This window comes from Lupinus angustifolius, chromosome LG19, assembly GCF_001865875.1.
Source record: "Lupinus angustifolius cultivar Tanjil chromosome LG19, LupAngTanjil_v1.0, whole genome shotgun sequence".
Lineage (NCBI taxonomy): Eukaryota > Viridiplantae > Streptophyta > Magnoliopsida > Fabales > Fabaceae > Lupinus > Lupinus angustifolius.
The window spans coordinates 15,340,973-15,360,420 of record NC_032027.1 but is presented as its reverse complement, the minus strand read 5'-3'; the positions used below and the strand labels follow the sequence as shown (position 1 = coordinate 15,360,420).

Genomic DNA, 19,448 nt, shown 5'->3' with positions numbered 1-19,448 from the left:
TTTACTTTGGTTAACCCCAAACACCAAGGTCTTAAATCCTCCTTTTAGTGTATATCCTAAAATGGTAGAATCATAAACACTTATATTCATCACTTAAACAATACTACGACCATAAAAGAGATTAGGTTGTCACACCCTAACCATTGGTGACTCTAATATTGAATGAGTGCCATAAAAGTGCCATAAAAGTGTATGAATTTTAGGTATGTTTGGCACTTATCAGGAATATTATGCGAATTTTAGATATAAGGATGGAAAGTATTGGTCGATGATTGCTGGAAATTTTTTTTAGCTGAATGAGGATATATTCATAAACGTGGGTGGTTTATCGTGTAGTGGTGCTAGTTTAGGATATTGTGGTTGGACAAACAACAACACTTTTGATGCTGCTGAAATGTATAAATCATGTTTGAGGACACCTCAGTTGTATGTTCAGGGTGAATTAACAAAAGTTGGGTCGTTGTCCGTAGAGAATAAGCTCCTACATTATCTGATTGCCTATATTCTAATTCAGAGGAACACAAATCATGCACAACCCACCGTGAATGATTTCAGGTTCATGTTTGCTGTAAAGGAAAATGTGATGATCAACTGGCATGAAGAGATTCTGAAGGTCATGTATAGCGTCTCTACATCACAATCAAGGCTACTTCCCTATAGTATTTACTATTTTCATTCCGCGCATCATTGACTATCTACATATTGACGTTTTAGATACTATAGTTATGGAATGTTCTAGTAAGGATCATTTGATTAGTGAGAGTCTTATTCATAAGATGGGCATCTATAAGTATGGCAACACATGGCAATATCAGGAGGATTTCAACACTATGAACCTTGACCCCTCTAGTGAGGATGATCAAGATGATACTCAAGAGCCATATGCTACTACTCAGGGGGAGTCTTCTAGATATGCATCACAAGAACGAGTTTTTGGACAAGCTTACTTGGATGTTATGGAACAACGTCTTAACAACATGATGGATCTTCCCTTTTAGTCTCTAAAGGACTCATACCAAACGGATCTGGAGAATTTTGAGGAGTGTTAGAATGCCTACATTGATAACCATTATCAGTCCTTGAGGAACTTCGTTCAGATAACTGCTGACTCACAAAACAGGAGGTTGTGTGCCAAGTTCAACAAGTTAAGCATCTTTATCAAGGGTAGTGGTAGCTCGATCATTCCTGACGACAAAAACCCTCCATCTCATCCCTAGTTAGGAAAGCTTAGAACCGTAGGTTTATCCTTCCTAGTTTATGGACTTTGTTATTCCTTGTTTCCCTCTTGAGAACTTATTTTCTATTTTTGCTCTTCCATATTTGAATTGTAATAGCTTAAATACTAATCTTGCATTGGTGATTTGTACCTTACTGCTTCGCAAATTGGAACAATGCTTTAATGGTTTCAAATTGTCTTTCTCATGCTTAAATGTTTAATTATGTTGCAATTTGTATAGATTTGTGTTTAATAGACCTTGATCATGTTTGGTGTATGTTTCCATATTGAGTGATTAGGACTACTGCTTATTGTCCAATTATATCACTGCTTAATAATTCCATGCTTAAATCGATTCAACATAGCCTTTCATGTCATTAAATCAATTTTGTTGTTGTTTACTGTCCATTTAATCCTTAAGCTCTTTTGTTAATCGATTAAATGATTTATAAATGTGCATTTGTTCAAGTTTCTTACAGCTGGTTGATTAATTAAATGCCCAAAATTAATTGATTAATTACAGTCTATCATAACCAAAATAACTCTTCTGAATTTTGACTAGAATGGAATATTTGTATCTTTTTGATAATGTCAAAAGGGGGAGAAAGGTTGCTTGTTGTGTTTGATGCGATTTGAAGGTTGTTATGCTTCCGTTTTTAATCATTCCTTACCTAAGGGGGAGAACAAAGCGCTTCAACTTTGAATTTTCGCAACCATTATGTAAATGTACAACATCGTCAAGCTAATTCATCAAATGTAAAGTAAAAGTTGATGCGGTGTTCGTCATCATAAAAACGGGGGAGATTGAAAGTGCAAAGTGTCAAGGATTGCACTAGCAATGTTTACATATGTTTTGATGAAGAGAAGGAGTTAACTAAAGCTTGAAGGTGGCTCAACAATCAACATGCCTAGAACTCATTGGTCATATCTAGACTAGGTTATATCAATAGAGTCATAATTCTAAGTAGTCTGGGATGTGTGACTTTGTGAGTGAGTATAGGTTAGGTAAACCAAGATGCAAGTCTCACAAGCCATTATAATTGTCATATCATATTCATGAGACATATCATCTAGTTAATTGTATGTTCATGCATTAATCATACATGTTATATGTGCATATTAGGCATAATATAATTGCTAAAAAATGTATACGAGTTAAGCATAACATATGAGTAGTTCGCCTTTTCAATTTAATATGTTGGCTAATCGATTAACGTGGTGACTTAATCGATTAACTCAATTGTTTTCTGTTACAACTATTTTCTGTTTAAACTGCTTAACTGTTTGCAACAGTTTGAAGTGTCAAATCTGTTTTGTATAAGTTTTGGCAAATTATAGAGACGTGTAGCTTTGCATACTATTGTTTAGAATTGATTAGAGAGCATATTTTCGTGATTTACTTTGTATTTTGCAGAGAGAAATGCATGCATGAGGAAGAGAGATTAACATGATTTGTTGAAGTTATTCGTGGTGTATTACATGATGTTTTCATATGATTAATCTCATCCATTCTTTCTTGCATGCTTGCATGTTCATGCATTCTTGATAGAGATTCTTAGAGAAATTTTATGTGTTGACTGTTTTGGATTAACTCACATATGCATGATAGCTTGTGTGACTTGAGAGGGAGTTAGTCTTTACGGTTTTTCATAGTTATAATTTGAGCATTTTAGTGCTTGGTAAACCTTATTTTTGTATTCTGTTTTTGTATTGTGGATTAGTCTCTTGGTGTTTGACCACCATTGAGATAGAGTGATTCTTCACCAAAGCTAGGAGGTCTTGAATTGAGAATGAGAATCTTGGCTGGGTCTGGTTCTCGAGAAAGGTTTTCTCAAGCGATAGGGAGAGTCAAACCAATGATTAGAGATTCTAGGAATTCAAGAAAGAAGCATCTTGAGTCTTGTAAATTGAATTGGTCTATGCGATTATACTTGTATTCAATATAGTGAAGAAGAAAATCTCCCAAGATCAGAAGGGGAGACCTAGATGTAGTTTGTAGTGGACCGCAAACGAACCAGGATAAAAATCCTTATGTGCAAGTTATTCTCTCTTAACCTCCTTTATAATTCTTACTGTTTTGATTTGAGTTTGAAGCTGATATTTTGCATGCTTATATCTTGAAGTATTCTTGTTAATATTGCATAAAGATATCTGCTGTATCTCTACTTATCTGTTGATAAATAACTGTGTAAATATCTGCTTTGATAATTTTGTTTCTGTTGTACGTTAATCAATTAAGCCAACTGGTTAATCGATTAACTGAGTTGTTTTCCAGATTTGGGTTTTGGTGCGAGAAGCGGTAGTTGATAACCGCTATACCTATTCAACCCCCCATCTAGGTGTGTTTAGGCCACTGATACCTATCAAGGGCCAAGTAGTGTGCTTGGCCAGTTTTGGGCGATTTTGTTGCCTAGACGATAGTTCCTCGCCCGGGTGAGGACCAGACAATGGTTTCGGCCAATTTTTGGTGGATTTTTCGCTTGAGCAGCAATCCTCGCATGGGCGAGAGCTTGGCAGATAATTGAGTCAATTTTGATGAATTTGTCACTTGAGCGACAGTCTTTCGCTTGGGCAAGAGACAGACAATAATTTTGTTTGTTTTTGACTGATTGATTGCTTAAGCAATAGTCCTAGCTTGGTAGAGAAGTGTATTTAATACTTGGGAGAGACCGTGGCTCAAGTGAGGAGTCTGGTGCCCAAATAAACAAACTTATACAGTTACATTTGTTCTTGTGCCTTATTAGGGCAAGGTTTCCGACATTGATGTCGTGATTAGGGCGAAGCCGAAAAAGGATTACATGCTACCATGCAGTGAGGTCGTCTGACCATAAGAGGCTTGGCCTTGTGGCTGTCCAGGGTAATTCAGTGATGTTTCGTAGAGGTAAGGATGTTATTCCTCTATTGCATGATGATGTAAGGTTGGGTCCCATAAGAAGCATTCCTTTGGGAGATGTCTTAGGTTGGGCCGATCATGTAAAATGATGATTAAAAGATTTAATCGGCTAACCTCGATTAGTATGCATACTCATTATGGATAATGAAGTAGTGGAGAAGAAATTTACAGGAGACGAACGAGGCCCGCGATGTTGAGAGGGACAACGATAGCGGTGATTCGTCAACAAAGTCTTGAGGGAGAGTCTAGATGAGACGAGTCCCTTGCATTCCTAGATGAGATATTATGTTGGATCAGACAGTTATCCTAGTGCAAACTAGACGATCTCTAATAACCCTCTTTGTAATCAAGATCGATGATAGGGATGCCTAGAAAGTGTTTGATACGACACCGTCCTGAAACGGATAGTTCTTTGGAACAGATCGATCATATATCCTTGCAATGAAAAATTTGGTGCATTCAAATCGACTTGTTATGGGACATGTACTCTCGGTTATTTTCGAATAGTTAATTGGGAGGATATTGGTATAAGGATGGATGAAATAAACATAACATTCATACATTGAGCTTGTCGATATTGATCCTCAAGGTTTGAGTTATAACATCATTCATCATTTGCATTTGTGTATGTGATATATATATATATGTATATATATATATATATTGTGTATATTATGCGTGACTATATGGATGTGATATTCTATGTAATTTCACGCTGTTAATAAATAATATTAATTAGATGTCGTACTCTCTTTTCTTTCTGCTTGTCTTCAATTCACATTCTTGTTCAGATGGACCGTTCAGCGAGGATTCAGAGCTACCGATTCTCGATATCCCAGGAGAGAGCAGGGAAGATTGATGGGGATCGATACACCTACACAAGCCTTTGTGCCTTAAAGTTGGAGATGGTTTATGATGGCTCCATGATGCACTTCCCATCCCATCATGCGGACTTGGAGGCTTCCACTCAGACTTTTCACAGACTAACTTCTTTAGGGCCATCTACGAGGCGACAGAGTTGGGACTAGGTGATTAGTTCCCCACCATGGAGGAGAGTCGCTCGACAGACCATTCCCAAACCACACGCAGATGCAAGAGCAAGGATTAGTCCGTAGAATTCGTCCTATGACCCAGAGGAGGAGATGGATGCTGAGGAGGAGCTGGAAGCTGAAGAGGAGGAATGTGTGGAGTTAATATGCATAGAGGACTCCATCGAGGTAGTAGACCTCTCCTTTGATTCTGAGATGGAGGAGGATCTGAGCGAGTGTTCTAATGCACCCGTGGACATTGGAGCTAGCTGCTATAAGCCATTTCCTTTTCTATTTTGCCTTTGGGTATGGTATCTGTGTAGGGTACTTTTGATGTGTTGAATGAGTCAGCCTATTTTGTATAGTTTTAGTTTAGGCAAAGATTTCATTCTGTCTTATATTTTATACTAATATTTCACGCTCTTTCAATGAAGAATTATTCAAAGATATGTTGAGTTATTTTTGGTTACCGTTAGGTAAAGGTTTTTGATTTTCCATAATTTATGTTACTTAAAGTGATGTCCCGAAAAGGAAACAAATATAAGGAAAATAATTTTATATTACATTATTCAAAAAAAAATACCCATTTTTGTGCAATATTTTTGGAATAATTTTCGGGCGTACATTGTGCAAGTGCTTTGTTCCATTCTTTGTACTTAGCCTTGTCTACTCCTTTCACTTTAATATTTTCAAAATGTTTCCACACCATACTTCTATGCCTCTTTGATGTAGGTTGTGTTGTTGATTCTATATTATCATCTTGTCCAATATGAGATTGTTCGTGTCTAGTATTAGACGTGCCTTCCACACTTACTTGTGGTGAAATTCCTTGTGAAGCATGTTGGGTACCAGCCACATCCATATATGTTCTTTTTACTATATCCATTCTCCCTAATTGGATAAATAATGAAACAATTAGAAGAAAAAAAACAGATTTACACATATTAGTAAAAACAGGTTGAAGCCTTCAATCATTGAAATCATTAGGAATTATAAATGATTGTGACACAACACATATTAGAAAACACATATTTAATCACTCAATTCATTACGTATTATAACTAAACATGAACATTGTAAATTTTAAACTTGAACATTGTAAATCACTGAATTCTATTTTTTTTCATCTTCCTAACAAGTCTACAATGTGCTAATGCCATCTTCAGTAAATTGTTTGAAGTGCTAAACATGAACATTTCTATACATTATCTATATTAGTAGATAACATGTTTTGAAGTGTTTACATATTTATAGCAATGAAATAATTACCCAACATGAGTTGCAATCATTGGTAAGGTTTATATATGAATTTAGTTAGCTATCTTACTGGGTTTTTTCTGTCAATGTAGAATTGTAGATGACTTCAATTACTCCTGTATGTTGGTTTCACTAGCAACAAACAATAATGTTAGTTCCTTGAATAAAAAAATTGTAATGGCAAAATATGGAAGCAAGACAAATTAGGCTGTATTGTTATTGCATTGACCGTAGAATTCCCTTGATATAAAGTTAGATAACGTTTCGATGGGGCATTTTATCAAACAAGTTCTGGACAGAGTTCAAGTCGCCTAGTTTGCCACACATTAGAAGAAGGGTATTGAGCAAAATGAGAGATGGTTGAAGGAAGAAGAGTAATACTTTCAATGCATATTCTCTCTCGAAATCACACACTTTAATGCTTATTTTTCATACTTTTAGTAATACTCTCCACAAGGAATGATGGAAACAAGGATTAATGAAACACAAAAGTAATGAAAGAAGATGAAGACGAAAGACTCACCTTGAGGATTGCCGCTGCCACCTTGCCGGAGAAGAAAGTGATTGTGAGAGAGTGTGACTTTGAGTGTGAGAGAGTGTTTCAAAACCCTAAAAACTAATCTTTTGAGTGATTTAGACTTTCTCACTTTCATAGCATGCTACTCTTTCTATTTCTAATTTAGGACTTTAGGTATGCCTAATATTATATCTAACGGGTTTGGGGCGGGTTCAAGGTAGGGTATTAGTTGTACCAAACCCGAACCCAAAAATTGGGATCGAGTTTTACCCGAATCTGAATCCAATCACAATGGGTTTTCACCGTTTAAATTCGGGTTGGGTTCAGACCGGTACCCATAGGTTCAATTTTCATTGTCATCCCTATATGGATGAAAACATATAATTTATTGACATATAATCAAGATAATGATACAATTTTAAAATATTATAATAAACTATTGGTAATTGTACATACTCGCTCGCACAAAAAATATAATAACATTGGTCTGTATTAGTTAGAGTTATATCATTTATTTATTTTTACAGTTATCATTACTATATCATTCCCTACCTAAGGACATATACATTTGTTAATCATGATAACCCAATAGACATCATAGTTCAAAGTACTTATCCAAATCTACAAGATCACTAAAAGAATGAACAATTTTTTATAAAAAAAGACAATACTTGCATCAACTATTGAAATTGTTCAAATAAATGACTATGTTTTGAGTTTAATTCCAAGTAAAAATATTTATAATTCAATTCAATCAATTATTAAGTTTTTGCAAATATTTTCAAACTTAATAATATTATGTGATGAAAAGGAATACAAAAGTTCTAATTATATTGATATGTACAATGCTAATGAGGGCCAATATTCAAATTATTAACTCATGAATTTTTAAACTCATTTACAATTTTTGGTGTCCCAGATTATAAAATCAAGTCCTTCCACACTATAATATTGTATATATTTAAACTTTGTCAGGTTGAACAATGAATGACATTTAATTTTCAAGGATATATTAATTTCAAAATAAGAAATTTTGAAGTTCTTTATTATTGACAATTTCAAAAAATATAGTTTATTAATGAAAAATGACCGTATAAGTTATTAATGCACGAATATTCTACTAGTTAAAAAAGAAAACTAACAGTATAAGTTATTAATGAAAATCACAAAATATGATGACTAATTTCAAAAAGTAAAAAAAAACTTAATATGAATAGTGATTTAACTTCAAAAAAAATTCTTTATTTTATCTTTGTTTTAGGTTTTAAATTAATTATAAATAATGATTGCCTATTTATCTTTAACTTGAATTTTTTACCAAATTCTGGATTTTTGATCTCCTACGTACCATCATAATATATATAATCCCTCCATCCATGAAACAATTAGCCAGGTTGTGAACCATAATTGGAAAATTATACTTTTGGTGTACTTCTTGAAAATAGTAGGTTTAGTTTTAGGGGAAACAATGGCTATCATGCACGACTTCCATTTTTTATTTTGCATCTTTAAAATCGTAGATGTGAACCATAATTTAAGTAGAATCGTGCCTTGAGTTTTTTATTTTAGTGAAGTCGTGATCTTCAGCAACAATATTACATTCTTTTATAAAATCGTGCACCAAAGCAAGCATTTTCAATTTTTTATGTTAATACAAATTGTGTACAGTAGTGACAACCTCTAATTTTTTTATATTTAATGAAATTGTGCTACAAAATGACAATCTGTGTAAGGCTTTTAAATGTAAAGTTTAATCGTGTCTAACTTCCACGAGTTTGTCTTAATCGTTTATGTTATCCCTGAGTCTTATTCTAAGCATTCCCCGCATGGCTTAATAATAACCATTCAGATAGAACATCTCAAGCAAAAATATATTAGAGAGAAACATTACTCGTAAAGAAAATATATCGTGGATCAATTATCAAATTTTTAACTACTTTCAATTGTTTTCTTCCATATTTACTGATTTTATTCTGGTAACACTTAAGGTGACTCTATGATTTAGGCTTATAAATTTATATTTTAATCACATTACTTATTATTAATAATCTTATTGAGATAGATGGTTACTATAAAATATATTGTTAACGATTTTAGGATGAGAAGAACATTAATCTATATGATGATGATGAGCTCAAGTTTATCACTAGTGAATCTGATAATATAATATATGCTACTCCCTAATCCTTTGTTCGTAGAATTAATTAAGAGGATGGTTGTTATTGTAGACATGGAACAAATAATTTAGTGATTAATGATAATAATTTAATTGTCATTGAGTTCAAGAGGAATAGATATCGGCTTCCTAACTTTAGGTTCAAACACTTGTAATTTCTTCCTTTGGGTTGCTCTGTTTCTCTTTTTCTTGCTTTATGATCTTTGTTGTATTTGTAATCTTCTAGCCTTATCTTAATGAATTTGGAGTGCTTTTTGCATTCTAGCATAAAAAAAATGATTGTGTCATATATGCTCTTTTTGGCTATATGGATATCTGTATGGACAGACTTTGACTGGTTTGGTGTCATATAGTACAGGAATAGCATGGTTCTGGTTGCGAGGATGGGGTAGTGTAGTTGGGAGCTGAAAATGGAACTGTATGTCTACAATAGTTAACTAATGTCAGGTGCTATCTCATGAGGCAGGTCTGGTAAGTTGTCCTTGTCTGAGGAGGAATGAAGTAGTTGAATGGTAAAGGATTCAGAAATGGCATTAGTGGATACCATGTGTTTGATGTGATGAAATTGAGACATTGGGAGGAGTTTCCCTTTCACCTTGCAGTGTTATAAACTCGTCGTGGCAGAGAAATTTTAATGTTAGAGCTGCATAATATATTATATGGGGACCTAAGGTGGCAAGCCACGATGCACCCAATATAATATCTACACCTGCCACAGGCAATAACAGTACTGGTACTAGTAATTGATGGCCTTGGATTGTGATAGTCCGGTTGGAAATGACCCCCTCTGTAGCCATACTTTGGCCATTTCCCACCAGAACATTAACAGTTGGACCTGATTCTATTGGTAACTTGAGGAATTCAGCAATTCGTGGTTGTAAAAAATTGTCTGAACTACCTCCATCTATCAAGACTTGAACACTGAGTCGTCCAATTTGGCCTGTGAAATGCAAGATACCCTTGTTAGTGGTCCCTTTCATGGCATTAAGGGAAAGGTGATGTTCATTGTTGGGGAGGTCAGTTTTGGGGTTAGTTATAATGGGTGGATAGGCAATTCGTTCCTCAATGTTGTCATCCTCCGAATCCTCAACTTGCATCATTAGGACTTGGCGGTTTGGACATTTGTGGTTTGGAGAAAATTGGTCATCACACCAATAACAAAGACCCTTTTCTCTTCTTAGTTGCATCCCAGCTGGAGAAATGGATTTGATATTTTGATTTTTTTGGTATGGGTTCATTGGTATTGTTGGGGGAGTGGGAAGGAGAGGTGTGTGTATTATTTTTGGGTTGTGGTCTGGTTTGTGTGTATTGAAGGGTGCTCGATGTTTATAATGGTAGGCAGAGGTGGTTTTATGTTGTTTGTGGGTAGTGGAGTATTTTTCTTCATAAACCTTAGCAAGGGATACAACCTTAACAATCGAGACAAGGGTATGGATCATCACATCTCTTTTAATATCCAGGTTTAGACCACTTAAAAAACAATCCACCAGTGCATCATTGCTCAAGCCATAAACACGATTAGCCAAGGAAGTAAATTGCAAATAATAATCAGCGACAGTATCGGTTTTGATGGGCCATAATCCAATTCTAGTGTTTGTGTAAAAGCTGCCCAGGACTAGAAGGGAGTAGAGCGTTGCATCATCTGAAACCAAGGCACTACGTCTTTATCCAAGTGTACTGACGCAATAGTCAAGCGATCTGCATCTGGTGTAGCATAATAAACGAAGATTTGTTCTGCACGAAAAATCCATTCTAGCACATTGTTGCCATCGAAACGAGAAAATTCCAGTTTGATGTTTCTTACGTGGAATGATTGTTTGGTTGAGTTACTCGCACCATGGGAATTACATTGAGGGCTTTGGTTTATTAGCATGTCAAGCGCAGTTGTGATATGAGAAAATTGGCTATCTGTGTTTGCTTACATTGACTCCAGTTGTTCAAAACGACTGGAGTTAGCTATTTTTAACCTGGCCACCTGCTCGTGAATGTCATTGTAGAGCTTTTCGATGGCTTCAGCATTGCGCCTGACTTTAGTGTTGAGCTCTTTCAACCGGGTGTTTTCTGCCATGGTGAGATGAAAGCACCAAATGTAATGTGCAGGGAAATTAAGAGAAAGGAATTGGATGGAAGATAGAGTATATTATGAATATAGAAGGGCAATTCGGTTACACTTGATGCACTAAAGATAGAATAAAAGGAAGAAGGAAGTAGAGACAATTCTCTCATTATATGCATGCCTAAAGCTTTTGTCATCATTGCGTAAATATAGCCTATGGGTGCACGTAATCCTACAACCTAGTGTTGATCATGCGATTCCTATTTCCCTTTCTTGGCGCTGAAATTCCCGGATCTTTGCTAACAGAATTATTCTTTTGTGGGACCCTTTCCTTTGGCTTGATATGCCACGTGCTCTCCTTATTTTCTATCATTCCATCAACTCCCCTTCTTCACCTCTTCACACCCACATCACTCCTTCTACCATTCCCGACATCCTCCTCCAATTCCTCTCCTGGTCCGACCTCCACTCCCTCTCTTCATCCAGAAAACTTGTTACCACCCTCCTCCAAACCACTGGCTGTCCACTAATAACGTCCAGTCTGTGAACTTCATGTGCGACCACCATTCCAATATCGTCTCTATCCACTCTCATTCCCCATATTCCCCTTCAAATGCCACCTTACAATATCACTATCTTTTCTATTAATCCCTTCTTATCCCTTATGGCTTCAATCTCATGGAGTCATAAACACAACCTAATTTAGGTCTCAACATTACAAAAGCTCTAATTGACAATCATAATTATGACATGGCAGCACCGCTGCTTTCCGCTTTCAATGTTGTTGAAGAATTCAAAAATGACGAAGACGACACCATAATCACGTTGTACATCCCTGTGAACAATGCTTTCGCCGATCTGCCACCATCGGTGAGCCTTCAATCACCAGCAGCAGATAAGAAAGTAGTTGTGCTCAAGTTTCACGTTCTACATTCCTATTACCATATTGGGTCATTGGAGTTCATTGTCAACTCGGTTCAACCCACACTCGCCACTGAAACCATGGGTGTTGTTAGCTTAACACCTAACATTTTGCACCTCAACTACTATGTTGCGTTCAACACCAGCATAGTCTAGGCCATAGAGACTCAAACCGTTTTTCATTAGAATTTAGTCACCATTTTTGGAATTTCTAAGGTTCGCTTGCCGAGTGAGATATTTAGGAAGAATAAAGTTCCGCCTACCTAGCCCGGTGGACCACTGCAGGAAGCACCATCGCTGGATGATAATGCCGTAGTGTGTTCATCGCAAAGTTCCCCAATATTCATTGACCAACCATCACACCTTTCATCACCATCAGGTTCACGAAGGTGATCGGCCAAAGTTGTTGTTAACAAGTTAGGATCATCTATATTAATGGAGAGACAAAGTACACCAAAAACAAAAAAGAAATGTAATATGATTTGACATTTTTACCCTTAAGATATAATGTAATAACAGTTTTACCCATATGTGTAAGTATAAAAATGATCACTTGCCTCTCCATTAATGAATAGGATCCTAACTCGTTGTTAACATGTTTATGGTTTTGAACCCTTTGTTGTAGTTGTTTCAAGTATAGGATTTTATGTTGCGATATACATAAGATTGTTTTGTTTTTCTCTGTTTTTTTTTTTGTAGGGTTTCGTTTTAATATCTCCACCTTTTTTCAGTAAACATGTAATTTCATTATTAGATTGCAAATTCAATCTTCATGTTTTATTAGAAAGTATGACGAATTTGATGATGTTAGATTTAATAATAATTGATTATATTAAGTGAAGCAAAATGGAAATATACTCAAGGTAGGGATGACTAAAAAACCTATACATGTGGTTAAGTCTGCACAGGCATGAGTCACATACGAGTACTCCTAGGTTTTATAAATGGATTTTTGAAAATATTTGTCATACATACAGGTATGTGCGATTATTATGATACTTGTGTCTGTGGGTACTCATGATCTATGTAATTACTCTATTACTTTTATTAAAATACATACTACACTACGCTAACCTTCACTTACATTATGCAGTCTCCTTTCCCATTCCCTAAACCCTTAATCCTTCCTTCCCTAATCCTCACTATTCAGACATTTCCCAGTCTTCTTCCCTCTTTTGACATCGAGCAAGCGTGTCGAGGATAAACAAATATTGATCTTCGTTTTATTTATCTCTCTTTTGCTTGTACTTTAAGTAAGGTTCCTTATATGAATATTTTGGACATTCTTTGTTTTTTTACCAACCCCACATTCCTTCTATCCCATTTATTCATGTAGTCAAAAATACCAAAATCTCATATTAGAAACTGAGCCGAACTGAGTCGAATTAGAGTTTAGCTCGATAAGGATTTTCTCAGCTTGAAATACGATGAGTTCGATACGAGCTATTTTTTTAGCTTGAGCTCGATTCGGTTAAAGTTCACAAACTATTCAGCTCAGTTCGAATTGGTTCATTTCGACAACTCAAATAATTAATTTATTTTTAATATATTGCAAAAGGTTTTATATATATATATATATATATATATACCAAGTTGGTTTGGTTGCATGCTAGCCTTACACACATGTATAGGCTCGTACAAGTAACACTCCCAAATTTTAAAACGGGTAGTGGGTAGCTACTACTCTATGTCCATCCGTGCTTGTTTTCATCCCTATCTAAGAGAGGGAAGAGGGAAATGATTTGGCCACTGTTTTCGGGTGAAGATACGGGATAAAAAAACCAAGTTTAGGGTATAAAAATTTATTTACGAGTATGGACTAATATGCTATTTACGAAAATATTCAGGGACTAAAATATGTGTTTATTTCTTGGAGCCGGTGAGGAGGAAGAAGATGGGCCAAAATTTTGTCTTTTTGGGTCTTAATTTTTTTTAAAATCGAAACGACATTGTTCTATTGAGTTGTCAAATTTTGCCATTGTAGAAATGCTACATGTGTAGTTAACGTGTCATGTTAGTAATTCTGTTAACATTAAAAAGCGGGGATAACATTGGGGCTAACATGGATCTATGTTTTAAAAGTCGGGGACCAAAATGTTAATTTAAATTTATTAGAGACTGTGTTGGTGCCCACAAAAAACGCGAGGGAGCAAATGGATAATTACTCACATACTAATAAAAATACACGCCATCTGTGGTCAAGCGATATTATGTTAATATGGCCTTCTTTGCTCCCTTGTGGATACAACAACTAAACTTTAATCTCACTACAGTTCTATAGATGTTATTCTTTTTTCCTTGGATGCAATACCTAGTACACATGAATGTTGGAGTTTGTGCAACATGCTAATTATCATACTAGATGATCATCAAGTGATTATGAATTTCATAATGCATGTGACTTTGGGTATTAGCTTATAATTTGGTTCATTTCTTAGATATACATAATAGTGGGAATGAAGAACATGATATTGAGATATAGCTAAGAAGATTGAGTCTAACATCTAAATCGAGAACTAGAATGATATTTTGCACCATAGTTGACAAGATCGTGATTTACTTCATGGGATCGCTCAATCTTACATTTTTGAGGGAGCTAGTGAGTCACGAGTCTGCTACAATCACAATGCAACCGATACTCTTGAAATCTCCCATGAAAATCATGAAATTGGCGACGATCTAAAGAATGAAAGAGGATTGAAGAGAAAGAAGCAATAGTGTGGCGATTCTTATGGCTCATTAGGCCAGATCTAGAACATATAACGAGAAAGGTTTGTTGGAGAGCAAGAAATAATGATGTTGTTACAGAAGGAAGGCTTTCGAAAATGTGCTGGAGGAAGAAGAGAAAACCTAAAGCCTAAAAATACTACTCAAATTTTAACCTATTGTGTGTTTAGTGAATAGGGCTTTTCAAACCATTGGGTTTTTTTTCTTTTCTTCTTTTAAAGGTACTGAACTTACTTAGAACAAGTTAACTATTGTCTTCTAGTTATTATTAATTAAAAAACTAGTGTTTTACTTTTTAAATTGACATACATGTTTTTCCCTAATTGGGCTTATTTAGTAAATTGGTTTTAATATTTTAAATATAATATTTAATTTTAATTTAGTCCATAATCTTGGTGAATTTAATTAAATCTATTTAAAAACAATACATATGGATTAAGGTAAATAGTAAATAAAATTTTAGTTCTACCATCTGAACGTTTTTGGGTCGTTTTATTGGTGGGTGTATCCATTCTAGTGCGCGGTTGACATGGAGACCACTATATTGGTCGCCTCACACCATGCATACTCTAAGGTCCAAATATAGGAATTTTGTGCATAAATGTTGCGTGGAGACCACAACTTCGAGTGAGCTGAGAGTTAGTTGACCATTACTAGTCTTGTAGGCTGATTTGTAATCAATAACCATAAATTTGGTTTTGATTGTTCAGGATAAGGGTTGGTTGTCGACACTCAACCATACATCCATATACCCTTTCGTGGTTATCCTTTCCCCAGTGAAGCTGGCTAATTGACCATCATAGGGCAATAGGTCTTGGTCTTGGTCGAGTAGCTCCATCTTCTCAAATAGGTCTTGAAACATGAAGTTCTCCAAGCTACCTTGGTCTAAAAACAACATCTAAACTTTCTTGTTGTTTAGTCGCATTGTGACAAGTAGGGATCATCATGCCCCCGTACGATGCATTCATAGTCTCGGTTGTCGGGTGAGATTGGGGGAGCCACTATATTGTTGGTGTGTGGGCAAATATTATGTCTTATTGCCATGTGCATGACCTCTCTGAGATATATATTTTGTGCACACTTAGAGGTACCTTTTGCCACGAACCCTCCTGAAATTATGAAAGGCAACGGGATGGATCGGGGTAGGGTTTGTACATGCCCAAACCGGAACTCAAAATTACGAACCGTACCCGAACTCAACGGGGTTGAAAAAAATGGTACCATCCCCGAACCTGATGGAAACCCAAAAATAATAAATATACTTAAGGAAGTTATGATATCATTTCATTTATGTTTGAAGAGCCAATAGTATGTAAAGTAAAATTAGAAATTAAAAAATGGACACATTAAAGAACTTTCACTTTTAAATTGAATTACATTACTTCGGGGTGGATTCGGGATAGGTTCTTTGCTCTACCAAACCCGAACCCAAAAATTAAATCTGGGTAAAGCCCGAACCCAATCACATCAGGTTTTCCCCATTAGATTAATGCAGGTATCCACGGGTTTAGTTTTCATTGTCATCCCTACTTGAATGGAGTTTATATCATCCAGACTATGTGGCTTGTGGCACTCCTGATGATAGTCATTTGTCCTTCCCTCGTTAGGGGACGTCTCTTTTCGTAATATGATGGAGAACGTCTCTATGGGAAGTATCTTCTTTGGTGATAGTATCCTGTTATGAATTGTCGCAGTTGGCCCGCATGTATAAGATCTTCGATTGTATCCTACAATTGAATACAGTTGTTGGTGTTGTGGCCAAATGTATGGTGGTACTCATAGAACTTGGATTGGTCACGTTGCCCTTGCCTTCTGTTGGAATTAGGTTTTGGAAGTTGGTTCATGTTGGAAGACATGACCTCTTGCAAAATCTAGAGCAACTATCAATTAGTGGGGTATATATAGTGTATTTACGTCTCTTGGGGGTCTTTGTGGCTCGGTGGTTTGGGGTCTTTTGTTTTCCTATGAGGGATTGTGTGTAGGGAGGTCATCTATGGGTGGAACATTTGGAGTTTCCTCTAGGTTGATGAATTTCTAGGGCCTGGAGCGGAATTTCACCACGTGAGTGACTTGATCCTAGGCCAACTTTATTTCGAAAAGACCAGCTCGAGGTCAGTGACTATGAGGTGTAATCCCACATGTAGATGCAAACTGCGGATCCTCATGATTGCTTCATTGAATCGGTCTTGGTAAGCCCAAATTGATTCATGTTGTCCTAGCTTAATGCTAGACAAGGTGCGTGAAGAGCGAGGTTCCTCTTTGCTTGCTATGAATCGGACATTGAACCTATTTGTGAGGTTCGACCACTAGGTGTTTGGTTCCAAGTGTGTGAACCACTGTTGAGTAGTGCATTTCAGTGAGAGAAAAAATCACGACACATAATGGGGTCTTAATCCCCATGGAAAAGCATGGAAGCATTAAAGGCACGGAGGTGGTCTTGTAGGTCAGTTGTCCCATCATATTGGTCGATGTTAGTTGGGTGGCTAAGTTGTGTGGGAAGATTGTAAGACATGATACCTATTGTGAAGGGGTGCTTAGCTCCCCAACAGTTTTGGTTAGAGGAGTGGGTAAGGTGTATTATATTGGTTTTGGTTGTTGGTGGTTTATAGATAGGGTGGGATTCTCTGGCGGACTCGACCTCATGCATATTGTGATTCATCCTCATTGGTTTTTCAAATGAGTTGTTCTTACCTTTCAATCATCTAAAAGAGTTATTGTGTAGTTGGTTATGGTTGTCTAATAGTAATATCACGGTTTCGCTCGCTTGGTTGGAATATTGTATATGGGTTGAGCATTGAGTGATCGAGTGTTATGGTTTGGAGACAAGTTTGTAGGTGCTTCTTCTATGCGACTAAGGGGGTTTGCTTAATTTCTAGATGTCACCATGGTAAAGGTAAGCCATATATGATGCCAATATTATTTGATATGGAAATAGCTTGATGGAAGGGTAGATTTTGGGTAAGGTATCGTCTGAATATCACCTGAGTTGAGCCTAGGAGTGCTTGGGTGGGTTAGCTGAAAATATACTTTGATGCTCAAGTTAGTAAATGATTGAGATATATGTGTAGAGAATAAAGTGCAAGAGTAATCGAGAGAGTTTTAGGTGTTAGCTTCCTGACGGGGGTGCTCCTATTTATATAGGAGAATGACATGGAATACTCTCTGGTAGATGTTGTTGGCATGGCCAAACATCTATCTTGTTGACCATGCCCCAAATAAGGTGAGACTACTTTACTAGTGTTAGATGATGCTAACTAGAAAATTGGTATAGAAATTCCAAAACTGTGTCATAAACAAGTATAGAGTAAGAGTTTTCGAATCCACAAGGACTTACTAGATACTAGACTTTCAACTAAAAATTATTATTTTAAGTTATTGTTTGAAGAGTTGTTTGTTTGATGACACAACTATAATGCAAGATTGTAATATGATGATAAAAGGAGTTGGGATTGAACTTCACACTTACTATCTGTACACACCTGATTCTTAAAGTAAATTCATTCAATAATGATTAATCTAATCCATGCAATGACCTCAAAATTACTAAAAGCTAATGGCTTAGTCAATTTAGCAACTTATGCAACAAACCTCTATGTTTAGTAACTTTATTCATAAGATTAAGAAATATGACCTGCATAACATGCCTCTATGTCTAGTTGTCCAAGTCTACAAAGTTGAGTTAAATGAAACACCTCAATTGTATTAGTCGCCAATGTCTTGGTCTATACTAAGACTTTATTAATCTACATATATGTCTAGTAGTCTAGATTAACAAAATTAAGCTATATGAACCATCAAGCATTTCTCTAAGTCTAGTAGTTTATGTCATCTAACTTGAGAGTTAATTATAACATTACAAGATTAGTTCTATATATGTCTAAATACTAACAAAGTAAAGTGCATTATATAACAAGTAATTCAAGTTTATGTCTGGAAAATGTATCAACTGTTGAGTTATGCAAGTTCAAAATAATGCATGTAAGAGAGTAAGCAATTTATTCAATAATCATGCAATAAGATGATCAAAATTAAAGCAAGCATTAAGAAAATACAAGAACTTAAAGATAATTAAAACTTCATGAATTAATAGATGAATCAATATGCATACATCAAGCTTATGTTACATTCAATCAAAACAAAGATTCATGTTCATAAGGTGTAAGTAAGATAAGGATAATACACAACTAATGGAATGGAAGAATCGCACAAATTAGCATTGATTAACTCCTCTAATACTTACACCTTGATCCTATGACTAAAATGACCCAAACTACCCTAGAAACTTAGAAAACAAGTATTACAAAGTGTATGTCTAATGGCTAGAGTTGGAAGTCCTAAAAGAGTGTTTGTATGTTGGATTTTGCGCTTAACGTGCCGCATGTGCATTGGGAGCAACCTCCAGTTGGTTAAGCACGACCTTTTAGCACACCAACTTGCACAAGGTGCACCTCCTTGCGCTCAACACACCACCCATTGCGTTGGGCACAACTATGTGCACTGAGTGTCGCGCCCCGATTTTCGACTGCACGACTTTATTCTAGTCGCCACTACATTTTTTTAGTCAAAAATATAGAAAAATATTTTGGCCCAATCGCACTGGGCCTTGGAATTTGATTTCCATGTTCGGGAGTCGGTTACGGATTAGGGAAGGTATTAA

At 36.0% G+C, this 19,448-nt stretch overlaps 1 pseudogene; it reads left to right on the top strand.

Moving 5' to 3' along the window:
* LOC109334021 lies at window positions 11,487-12,457 on the top strand (annotated as a pseudogene).